The sequence below is a fragment of the Callithrix jacchus genome, chromosome 4, assembly GCF_049354715.1.
Source record: "Callithrix jacchus isolate 240 chromosome 4, calJac240_pri, whole genome shotgun sequence".
Lineage (NCBI taxonomy): Eukaryota > Metazoa > Chordata > Mammalia > Primates > Cebidae > Callithrix > Callithrix jacchus.
In genome coordinates, this window is record NC_133505.1 from 93,147,026 (window position 1) to 93,160,475 (window position 13,450).

A 13,450-nucleotide genomic window follows, 5' to 3' on the forward strand; every position below is an offset into this window, starting at 1 on the left:
AATTAAGACCTTAGGGAAAGCAATTTCAAAAGCAAAAAATAGATGTCACCAGTCCCGATTCTTATTTGAGATCTTATGCCAAATTATATAGGGCTTTGACAATCATCTGGCACAGCAGTTCTCCATCAATGACGCGCATTACAAACAACTGTGGAGCTTTAAACTATACATAAACTTGGGCTCAAGCACTGGGATTCCAATTCACTGGGTTTAAGGTTCAGAACAACTTGTCATTTTTAAAGTCATGAATAAGTATATGATTTTTTTTTATTAGGAAGCATATATCTAAAGCTAAGGCCTTTCTATTTCCTAAAGGAACAGGAAATCCTGCCTTCTAGTCTCCAGTTGAATTTGGAATCACTAAAGTAGCCTCCATTTATCCATATGGGAAAAATGAGTCAGGCCACCAAGTTCCCATGACCGCAGAAAAAGTCACTATCAGAGCTGAAATGGCATCAATGATTTTCTTTCTTTTACTTCTTTCTTAAGACAGGATCTCACTCTGTAGCCCAGGCTGGAGTACAGTGGTACAATCACAGCTCACAGCAACCTCTGCCTCCCACCTCAGCCACCTGAGTATCTGGGACTACAGACACATGCCACCATGCCTGGCTAATTGTTATATCTTTTTTTGTAGAGATGGAGTTTCACCGTGTTGCCCAGACTGGTCTTGAACTCCTGGGCTCAAGTGATTCAGCTGCCTTGGCCTCCCAAAATGGGCTTTTCTTAACCAGTAATTGGTCTCCATTATTTGCAGCCAAGTATTATAATTATAATCATTAAATCCTGGTTATCGAAGTTACTTTTAGAACCGTTTATGGTTATTCTTTGGCTATGAACAGACTGTCAGTGTGTTCCTGGACCACACTGACAGTCAGGCTGCTATTTTTCCCAACCCAATAGCGAGATGCAGATGAACTGGGGAGGAAGAGAGTTTTTATTTCTGTAACTGGTTACAGGGAGAAGACCTGGAAATGATCACCAGACCAACTCAAAACAACAGAGTTTTCCAGAGCTGATATGCCTTTTAAGTTATATAACTACATGTAAGTATGGATTTATCTAAAGACCTGCATACTTATATGTAAACATATACAAGTTTTAATAGCTGAATCAATCGAGCAGAAGAAAGGATATCAGAGATTGAAGGTCAACTCAATGAAATAAAAAGAGAAGGCAATACAAAAGAAAAAAGAGTGAAAAGAAATGAACAAAGCCTCCAAGAAATATGGGATTATGTAAAAAAAAAAAAAAACCTAATCTATGCTTGATCAGTGTACCTGAATATGACAGGGAGACTGAATCCAAGCTGAAAAATACACTCCAGGATATTATCAGGAGAACTTCCCAAGCCAAGCAAGGCAGTCCAAATTTCAAATTCAAGAAATACAGAGAACTCCACAAAGATATTCCTCAAGAAGAGCAACCCCAAGGCACATAATCGTCAGATTCACCATGGTCGAAATGCAGGAAAAAATGCTAAGGGCAGCCAGAGAGAAAAGTCAAGTCACCCACAGAGGGAAGCCAATCAGACTCACAGCAGATCTCTTGGCAGAAACTCTACAAGCCAGAAGAGAGTAGGGGCCAATATTCAACATCCTTAAAGAAAAGAACTTTCAACCCAGAATCTCATATCCAGCCAAACTAAGCTCCATAAGTGAAGGAGAAATAAAATCTTTACGGACAAGCAATTATTGAAAGATTTTGTCACCACCAGACCTGCCCTACAAGAGCTCCTGAAAGAAACACTAAGCACAGAAAGGAACAAGTACCAGTCACTGCAAAAGCAATCCAGTTGGCAAAGACCAAAAATGCAATGAAGAAAATGAGTCAACTAATGAGAAAGAAAACCAGCCAGTAACAAAATGGCAGATCAAATTCACACATAACAATATTAACATTGAATGTAAATGGCCTAAACACCCCAATCAAAAGACACAGACTGGCAAACTGGATTAAAAAGTCACAACCCATCAGTGTGCTCTATTTAAGAAACCCATCTCACATGCAAAGACACACATAGACCCAAAATAAAGGGGTGGAAGAAGATATACCAAGCAAATGAAGAACAAAAAAAAGCAGGGGTTGCAATCCTAGTCTCTGATAAAATGGACTTCAAACCAACAAAGATCAAGAGACAAAGAAGGAAATTACATAATGGTAAAGGGATCAATCCAACAGGAAGAGCTAACTATCCTAAATATATACGTTCCCAACACAGGAGCACCCAGATGCATAAAGCAAGTTCTTAACAACCTAAAACGAGATTTAGACTCCCACACAATAATAGTGGGAGACTTCAATACTCCACTGTCAATATTAGACACATCAATGAGACAGAAAATTAACAAGGATATCCAGGACTTGAATGCAGAGCTGGACCAAGAGGATCTAATAGACATGTACAGAAATCTCCACCCCAAATCCACAGAATATACATTTTTCTCAGCACCACATTGCTCTACTCTAAAATTGACCACATCATTGGAAGCAAATTACTCCTCAGCAAATGCAAAAGAACAGAAATCATAATAGTCTATCAGACCACAGCACAATCAGACTAGAACTCAGGATCACCAAACACACTCAAACCTACACAACCACTTGGAAACTGAACAACTTGCTTCTGAATGTTGACTGGATAAACAATGAAATGAAGGCAGAAATGAAGATGCTCTTTGAAACCAACCAGAATGAAGACACAACTTACCAGAATGTCCCAGAGATTCTGGGACTGCTCTAAATGGTATCAAGAGGGAAATTTATAGCAATGAATGCCCACCAGAGAAAAGAGGAAAGATCTAAAATCGACAGCCTAACATCAAAATTGAAAGAACTAGAGGAGCAAGATCAAAAAAACTCAAAAGCTAGCAGAAGACAAGAGATAACTAAGATCAGAGCAGAACTGAAGGAGATAGAGACACAAAAAAACCCTTCAAAAAATTAATAAATCCAGGAGCTGGTTTTTTGAAAAGATCAACAAAATAGACCACTAGCCAGATTAATAAAAAAGAAAAGGGAGAAGAATCAAATAGATGCAATAAAAAAACGATAAAGGGGATTCTGTGATCCCACAGAAATACAAACTACCATCAGAGATTACTACAAACAGCTTTACTCACATAAACCAGTAACCTAGGAAGAAATGGATAAATTCCTAGACACTTGTACTCTACCAGGACTAAACCAGGAGGAAGCTGAAATCCCGAATAGACCAATAACAAGGGCTGAAGTAGAGGCAGCAATCAATAGCCCACCAACCAAAAAAAGTCCAGGTCCAGACGGATTCATAGCTGAATTCTACCAGACATACAAAGAGGAGCTGGTTCCATTCCTTCTGAAACTGTATGAAACAATACAAAAGGAGGGAATCTTTCTAACTCATTTTATGAGACCAACATCATTCTGATACCAAAACACAGCAGAGACTCAACTAAAAAAGAAAACTTCAGGCCAATATCCATGATGAATATTTATGCAAAAATTTTCAATAAAATACTGGCAAACAGATTGCAACAGCACATCAAAAACCTTATCCATCATGACCAAGTAGGCTTCATCATGACCAGGGATGCAAGGCTGGTTCAACATATGCAAGTCCATAAATGTAATTCATCACATAAACAGAACCAAAGACAAAAACCACATGATTATCTCAATAGATGCAGAGAAGGCCTTCAATAAAATTCCACAGCACTTCATGCTAAAAACTCTCAATAAACTAGGTATTGATGGAACATACCATAAAATGATAAAAGCTATATATGACAAACTACAGCCAATATCATACTGAACGAGCAAAAGCTGGAAGAATTCCCTTTGAAATCAGGCACTAGACAAGGATGCCCTCTCTCACCACTCCTATTCAACATAGTATTGAAGTTCTAGCCAGAGCAATCAGGCAAGAAAAAGAAATAAAGGGTATTCAATTAGGAAAAGAGGAGTCAAACTGTCTCTTTTTGCAAATGACATGATTGTATATCTAGAAGACCCCATCATCTCAGCCCAAAATCTTCTCAAACTGATAAGCAACTTCAGCAAAGTCTCAGGATACAAAATCAGTGTCCAGAAATCACAAGCATTCCTATATACCAATAACAGACAAACAGAGCCAAATCAAGAGCAAACACCCATTCACAATTGCTACAAAGAGAATAAAATACCTAGGAATACAACTAACAAAGGATGTAAAGGACCTCTTCAAGGAGAAGTACAAACTACTTCTCAATGAAATAAGAGAGGACACAAACAGATGGAGAAACATTCCATGCTCATGGTTGGAAGAATCAATATAGTGAAAATGGCCATACTGCCCAAAGTAATCTATAGATTCAATGCTATCCCAATCAAGCTACCAATGACCTTCTTCACAGAACTGGAAAAAAACACTTTAAACTTCATATGGAATCACAAGAGACCCCACATAGCCAAGACAATCCTAAGGAAAAAGAACAAAGCCGGAGGCATCCCACTGCCAGACTTCAAACTATACTACAAGGTTATAGTAATCAAAACACCATGCTACTGGTACCAAAACAGAGACATAGACCAATGGAACAGAGCAGAGACCCCAGAAGAAACATCACACGTCTACAACCATCTGATCTTTGACAAACCCAGCAAAAACAAGCAATGGGGAAAGGACTCCATGTTTAATAAATGGTGTTGGGAAAACTGGCTAGCAATGTGCAGAAAGCAGAAACTGGATGCCTACCTGTCACCTTACACTAAAATTAACTTCAGATGGATCAAAGATTTAAACATAAAACCTAACACCATAAAAACACTAGAAGAATACATAGGCAAAACCATCCAGGACATAGGCATAGGCAAGGACTTCATGACTAAAACACCAAAAGCAATGGCAATAAAAGCCAGGATAGACAAACAGGATCTAATTAAACTCCAGAGCTTCTGTACAGCAAAAGAAACCATCATTAGAGTGAATTGGCAACCAACAGAATGTGAAAAAAATGTTGCAATCTACCCATCTGACAAAGGGCCAATATCCAGAATCTACAAAGAACTAAAACAGACATACAAGAAAAAAACAAACAACCCCATTCAAAAATGGGCAAAGGATATGAACAGATACTTTTCAAAAGAGGACATATATGAGGCCAATGAACTTATGAAAAAATGCTCATCATCACTGGTCATTAGAGAAATGCAAATCAAAAACACACTGAGATATCATCTCACACCAGTTAGAATGGCGATCATTAAAAAATTGGGAGACAACAGGTGCTGGAGAGGATGTGGAGAAATAGGAACACTCTTACACAGTTGGTGGGAGTGTAAATTAGTTCAACCATTGTGGAAGACAGTGTGGTGATTTTTCAAGGATCTAGAAATAGAAATTCCATTTGACTCAGCAATCCCACTATTGGGTATATACCCAAAGAACTATAAATCATTCTACTATAAAGACACATGCACACATTTGTTCATTGCAGCCCTGTCTACAATAGCAAAGACCTGGAACCAACCCAAATGCCCATCAATGATAGACTGAACAAAGAAAATGTGGTACATATACACCATGGAATACTACACAGCCATAAAAAACGATGAGTTTGTGTCCATTGTAGGGACTCCGATGAGTCTGGAAACCATCATTCTCAGCAAACTGATCCAAGAACAGAAAACCAAGCACCGTATGTTCTCACTCATAGGTGGGTGTTGAACAACAAGAACATGTGGACTCAGGGAGAGGAGCATCACACACAGGGGATGGTTGGGGGGGTAGGGGAGAGATAATGGGGGCGGGGGGTGGTGAGGGAGGGGAGAGTGGGGAGGGATTACATGGGGAGAAATGCCAGATATAGTATGCACCTAAAGTAAAATAAATAATTTTTTTAAAAAAAGACATGTGTGATTAACTTCTTTTAATCTATAACTAAGGTCTGAGTCCTGAAGACCTTTCTCTGGAGCCTCAGTAAATTGACTTAATCTAAACCATCCAGTTGCTGGGGTGATTACCCTTATCTTGCCTCCTGCTAAATTACTGAGGTTTAAGGAATTCCTTCAGACCCCCAATAAACTCATTTGTGGAGGCCTGGGGAGTTTGTTCGTACTCACAATAAAACTTGTTTAATCCTAAATGGGTGATATTAAGAATTCCTTCTTTATTTTATCATGCTTTAAGGCCCAGGAACAGCCTAAGCAAAACTCTTGATGGGCTTTTGTTACATCCCAGCCATAGTATAAAGGCACTGGCTTTTAGTATTTAACTTAACCACTCATTCAGTACTGAAACAGCTCTTAGTGAGACCTGGCCTGCCACAGGTGTGAGACAGCAGAACAATGACATTTCCCTTCTCTTTGTAGTCGGGATAAAAGCTATGTGAAAATCCTATATATGTAACACCTCTGCCGGCCTTCACACATTCAAACCACATCAGCTGGCTCTTTCTCACTGAGCATGTCAAGTGGCCCCTAGATGGGTTAAGCCTAAACAGACAGGAACATGGCCCCTGTCTTGGAGCAGGCACTGGGGTGGAGACCCAGCTGGGGCCTGGGAGCAGTCCAATCTAGCTGCAAGAACATGTCCTCTTCTCAGGGCAGTTGGTCAGCATTAGGGAAGTCCATCATGGAGCAATAATGAATGGGGTAACATGGTCACCAAAAATTCAGAGGCAGTTGAAATCTGGAAATCCACTAGCAGGCAGAGTTTCTTCAACTGGAAAGGCATTGAATTAGGCCCTATCCTTGCTTCTAAGTCTTCTAGAAACTAAGTAAACGGGCAAAAAGCTGATTTGCACAAGATTCATTTTCTGCTCTAATAGGCATAGAAAATTATCTTAGATAAATATTTAATGAGTCTGAAAGTCAAGGAAGAATATGTCACAGGAGACTTGATTAAGGAACATGTAAGTGGTTTAATTGATTTTCTTTACTGATTTTTAAAAAATAAAAACAGGGGCTGGGCATGGTGGCTCACGCCTATAATCCCAGCACTTTGGGTGGCCAAGGCGGGCAGATCACAAGGTCAAGAGATTGAGACCATCCTGGCCAACATGGTGAAACCCCATCTTTACTAAAAATACAAAAATTAGCTGGGTGTGGTAGCACAGGCCTGTGGTCCCAGCTACTTGGGAGGCTGAGGCAGGAGAATTGCTTGAACTCAGAAGGTGGAGGTTGCAGTGAGCCAAGATTATGCCACTGCATTCCAGCCTGGAAACAGAGCAAGACTCTGTCTCAAAAAATAAAATAATATAATATAATAAAAAATAAAAGAGTGATAATTATTTATTTTACTAATCTCCTTACATAGATGGACAGCAAAACTTTCCTTAGAGTGGCAGACCAGCCCCTTTGTCATCTGGGCCTCACATCTAGATTTAGCCATGACTCCCACAGTTCCCAGCCCACAGCACTGAATCCCTGTGCAGAGTCTTAAACTACTTCCTCCCTCACTCCAGGACATACCATGCCTCCAAGCATGTGCATGAGCTGTTCCACCTCACTGGAATGTCCTTGGTTCTTCTTTTCAACCTTGTGAAATCATAACAGGCCAAAGCCCGGCTTAGACATTTCCACTTCCATAAAGTGGTCCCTGTCCCAACCTCCTACTGCAGGTAAAAGGGATTCCCCCATCTCTGCACTTTATGCCAGGACACCTCTGGGCATTCTCATGGGCAGCCAAGGTTGAGAATCATTGTCTTAGAACTAGCATCTATTAAGCCAGGCATGGTGGCTCATGCCTATAATCCCAGCACTTTGGGAGTCCAAGGTGGATGGATCACCTCAAATTCAGGAGCTCAAGATCAGCCTGGGCAACATGGCAAAACACCATCTCTACCAAAAATACAATCAGCAAGGCATGGTAGGTCCCAGCTATTCAGGAGGCAGAAGTGGGAGGACTGCTTGAGCTTGGGCAGTTGAGGTTGTAGTGAACCGAGACTGTACTACTCCACTCTAGCCTGGGTGACAGTGTGAGATCCTGTCTTAAAAATAAAAGGTAGAAATTTTTAAAAACTAGCATATATCAAATATTTGAAACAAATGAACAGTATGATCGCTTTGATCTTCACATTTATCCTTCTTTATGTATATATGCATTAAAATGTCTGAATATGGGCCAGGCGCAGTGGCTCATACTTGCAATCCCAGTACTTTGTGAGGCCAAGGCAGGAGGATCGCTTGAGGCCAGGAGTTCCAGCACAGCCTAGTCAAGGTGGCAAAACCCTGTCTCTAATAAAAATACAAAAAATTGGCAGGGCGTGGTACACATGCCTATTGTCCCACTACTCAGGACGCTGAAGCACAAGAATTGCTTGAACCCAGGGGGTGGAGGTTGCAGTGAGCCGAGATCACACCACTGCGCTCCAGGCTGAGCAAAAGTACTCTGTTGTCAAAAAAAATCAATGTCGGATTATGAAAATGTCTGATTATAATTCTCATTTCTAAGTGATGGCATTATGGGTAATATTTATACTGAATTTTGTACTTTTCTGTATTGCCAGAATTTTTTAATGAGCATGTTTTAATGAAAAAAATAGCCATTTTAAAATAAGCTTTCTCTGTCTTATCAAAAAATGTCTACCCATCCCACCCCATTACTCTTTATTATGGTGTGCTATTGGGTTTCTTTATATAGCCCTTACCCTAATTTGTATTTATATTAATTATATATTTATCTATTCATTTGTTTGCTTATTTTCTGTTTTTGCCCCTTGACTATAAACTCATGAAGGGGAGGACTATATCATTTTATTCACCAATGTACATCCAATACCTACTACAGTGCCTGACACAGAGCAGATGCTCAAAAATATTTGTTGCTTAATGAACAGGTGGACAAATTAACATGTGGTATAATAGAAGGAAGTCCAACGAGCATTGAGAAAAAAAGGAGAGAATGAATAACTCTGTTAGAAGAAATCCAAGAAGGCATCACAAAGAAGGAGACACATGAACTGAGTCTTGAACAATTAAATAGGATTTTCCCATGCAGTGAAGAGGGAGAGCTTTGTAGGCAATGAGAACACCCAGTCCAGAGACGCAGGAGATATGAAGGCATACACATGTTTAGGAGACAAACGTTGGGTGTGACCAGAAGGTAAACAGAGTGATATGAGGAAATAAGGCTGCAGAGAAAGGTTGAAGCTGATTGTGTAGAGCCTTGTGATTTGGCAAATAAATGGATTAGTAATGTTCATAAAGGGACTCAATACAGCAGAGTAAGGAATGCAGAAATCAGATTAAAAGGATTTTTATTACCTTTTTATTTCGAAGTAATTTTAGACTTCCAGAAAATTAGCAAATTAGAGAGTTCAAATATACCCTTCACCCATTTTTCCTGATAACTTGCATAATCAAAGTACAATTATCAAAACCAAGAGATACAGTGGTACAATACTATCAACTAAAATATAGATTTTAGGCCGGGCGTGGTGGCTCATGCCTATAATCCCAGCACTTTGGGAGGCCAAGGTGGACGGATCACTTGAGGTCAGGAGTTTGAGAACAGCCTGGCCAACATAGTGAAACCTCATCTCTACTAAAAATACAAAAAATTCCCTGGGTGTGGTGGCGGGAGACTGTGATCCCACCTGCTTGGGAGGCTGACGTTGGAGAGTCACTTGAACCCAGGAGGTGAGTTGAGATCCACCCTTGGTGACAGAGTGAGACACTGTCTCAGAAAATACATTAACAAAAACGAATTAAAAATTAAAAATACAGATTTTATGTGGATTTCATCACTTTACCACTAATATTCTTTTTCTGTTCTGGGATTCAATCCAAGAATCTCACTTTGCATTATCTGTCACATCTCCTTAGTCTCCTCACATCTGTGACAGCAACTCATCTTTCCCTGTCTTTCGTGAAATTTGACATTTTTTTAAGAGTATTGGGCAGTTACTTTGTAGATTTTTTCTCTATTTGGGTTTGTCTGATGCCTTTTCATAATTAGATTGATTGCATGCATTTTCAGCCCTTCTCAGGGCATGGTTCTGGCGGGGCTTATAATGTTGATACGCAACATTATTGCTGGTAATGTTAACCTTAGTCACTGCATCAGGCAACTTTTACCACTGTGAAGTTTTTCTCTCTTTGTAATGAATATGTATCTTAGAGTAGTTTTTTGGTTTGTTTGCTTGTTTGTTTGTTTTTTAGAGACAGGGTTTTGCCATGCCCAAGCTTATCTCAAACTCCTGAGTTCAAGTGGTCTGCCCAACTCGGCCTCTCAAAGTGCTAGGATTACAGGCATATGCCAGCGTGCCCAGCCTTAAAAATAAATGTGATTATATATACTTAAGGTATAAAACATAATGTTATGGGATACATGTAGATAGTAAAATGGTTATGATGTAAGTGCATATAAGTATTTTTCTGTTTACTAATGGGAAACAATAAAGACAGCAAACTAAAGGAAGAGAATGTTAATGTCATTTCATACCTCTTAAATTAGTAATGACAGGTTACCATATAATTAATTGCATTCCCATCCTTTGCTTGCTAAACATTTTTCAGGATCTCCCTTTCCTGAATATTCATTAGATACATCAGTGTGTGCCTTGCTTTATTGCAGATGGCAACCAAACACAAAGAGGTTTTCTGGTTTTTGTTTTGTTTTGTTTTGTTGGAGTTTTTTTTATATCTAGATATAGATATAGATATAGATATACAACTGTTTTTAAGCCTTTTATGTCTTAGCACAGAGAAAAAAAATGAGATGATGAACTAGAAGGTATTTGTGGATGTCCATATGGGGCCTAGTTAAAAAATACGTATATGGTCATGAGAAAAATACAGGGTATCAAATTTGAATGAAACCCAAATAAAATATTTTCAGATATTTTAATTTAAAATTTGAGTGAATTTCTTTAACCTAAACGTTTTTCCTTTTTACATTGACAAATGTATTATTGGAATTATTATAATAATGTGAAGGGATTTTGGAATTTAGCTTTAGCTTATCAAATATTTCTTGCCAAGTGCACCAGTATTAGAGCTATCACCCCACAGGTAGTCGGATGTCACTAAAAGGGCACATCAGGAGCAAATAAACAGAAGGATCCCATAAATAGGAAGACAAATGTGCACAGTCAGAGGGACTCATCCTGCTCACATCACTCCCAGCCTCACCCACCGACTCTTCCAGAAGCTCCATGGACCACTTGTCCACAAGGGACAGCAGTGAGCTCTGCAGCTGACTGAAGAAGCTGGCAGTGAGGGAGAGCAGCTCTTTGGCCAAGCTCAGCTTTACAGTGCTGCGGCCAGAACTCGTATCTTCAGCTTCAGGAACCACAGAGCCTACCTCAGAGCCCTCAGAGCCCATCCTGCCCATTCTGCCCATTTAAACAGTGACTGCATCTCTGATGTTATCACTGCCTTCCACATTAGAGCATGTTGCAGAGAAACGCAGTCACTTGAATAAATGTGGTAATAACCATAATTTAATTTAGATAGTAAATTGTCTCCCTAAAACCCAAGGTTAAGACTTCAGCTCCTCACACCATAATTTCAACCTAAGCACCTGCCAACAACCTTTTTACACACAGTGCGTCCCACTTCCTCCATCTTCACAAAGATGCAGTACATTCTGAAAAGCTCAGGTTTTCTTTCCTCTTCCTTTATCCCTGTGAAGCCGTCTTGGGCAAACCACTGCTGCTGCCCTGCCTCCCAGTTCAGTTCATCTCCACTTCCTAGGCCTAGCCCTGATGCTGGCCTTGTCTAGTTATCCTCAGCATGAGCCACAACTGGGAAAAAGGTATATAGAAATAAATTTGCACATACTGAAATTCTACTTGCTGTCAACTGCTAATCAATTACCATTCACAGATCATCTGCAGCTAAATAAGTGACTACAATTCAAACACACTTTCTAATCAATAGCATTTGGAGAAAATTGATACAGTTTTAGTGCTTTTACTTTACTATCCTAATTTTTGCTAATGGAAATGGTTTTAAAACAATTGAATGTCTTTGTTGAATGCTCTCGTACACGTTTTCAGTAGTCTGCCAAGCTTCTGGCTGCTTCTTAAGAAACTCCTCTCCTGACCCTCCTTCCCTCCTTCTTTTTCCCAAAGCTTCAGCTTTCAAGTCTTTTAGATGAGCGAGCCCTCAAAGTCAGATTCAATAGAAAAGTATATACTTTTTAGAGCATATGCTTTTCTGGAGTTCAGAAGGGAAATTCATTTTTAAAATCCAATAGTTATTTTTTTATGTCTCTCATTTTGAAGTTTGATGCAATAATTAATTTCTCTCTTTGTTCTGAGGCACTCAGATCCAGCTTCAGTTTCTTGTGAAAACAGCATTTAAAATGTACAATTCCTCATGCTACCTAGTTTTGAATAGAAGAATATGGAAATCTTACTCGGCTTTCAGAACAGAGAAATCTCTTCATGTTTCTCCTCCTGAGGGATAGGATAGCTCTGAGATACAAATTAAGTTTCAAAAAAAAATACCTGAAGAAGGTGTTGAGTAAAGGAAGAAGAGCTATCAGGGTGAAGCTGAAGCCCAAGCTTCCAGACAAAGCATTAGTAGACAATTCACAGACCAAGTATCAGATCTTTTAACAGAATGGGTTTTCATCCTGGGCAACTCTCCAGGAGAGTTTTCTACTAGTATCCAGAGGGAAATAGGTTCTTGGTAGATAAAGTGAAAAATTCATGGATTTGGAAAGAATTGGAATTAGAAAGAAGCAGCACAGAAATGGAGATACCCACTTTTCATATACACATTCTTCATTCCTACATAACCAAAGCTTTGTGCCTCTGTTTATCCAATTGTCAAATAAGATGCTGTCAAATGTTTCGACTCGCAGTCTGGAAGGGGCTAAGTGAGAATCATTGACACATTAGACATGGGAAGTTCCAAGTAAGTAGAAGAGCTGCATTAATGCCAGGCAGTTTGATGTTGTTTAACTTTTTGTCGAGTAAGTCAACCTCTCTGGTCTTACTGCAGCCTGTTGTCCTAACCAAGTTGCTCCTGTCACCTTCATGGTCATTTGCATGTGTATGCTTTTGTTTTACCTTCCTGTCCTTTGCCGTATTCTGGGCATCTCTTCTACTTTTTCCATACATGGTAAAACCAAACAAAACTGTATTTGGAACAGTGTTTTACCCAGGATCCGCCACTCCAAGCAGTACAAGGATAATAAAGACATCAACATTTGGAATCTGGGATGTCCAGATTCTCCCCAGTTCAGGCCATTATTTTTCAAAATGCAGCAATGGTCATATTAGTATGGTGAGATTCTAGACAGAGCTGCCATGTAAAGTTGCACAGTTTGTATACTGCACACAGGTGCCCAGCCAGGAAGTGAGGACTAACAACTATCCAGACCCCATTCCACCTCTGCCTGAGGGAAATACTTTTTTCTGCACCTTCTGATTGTGAAGACATTTACTCAAGTGCTGTGCCTGCCCAGAGAGGGCATCCTTTTCCAGTTTGTACAATAGTTGCATACAGCCTAGAGATCTTGACTACGGGTGATTAT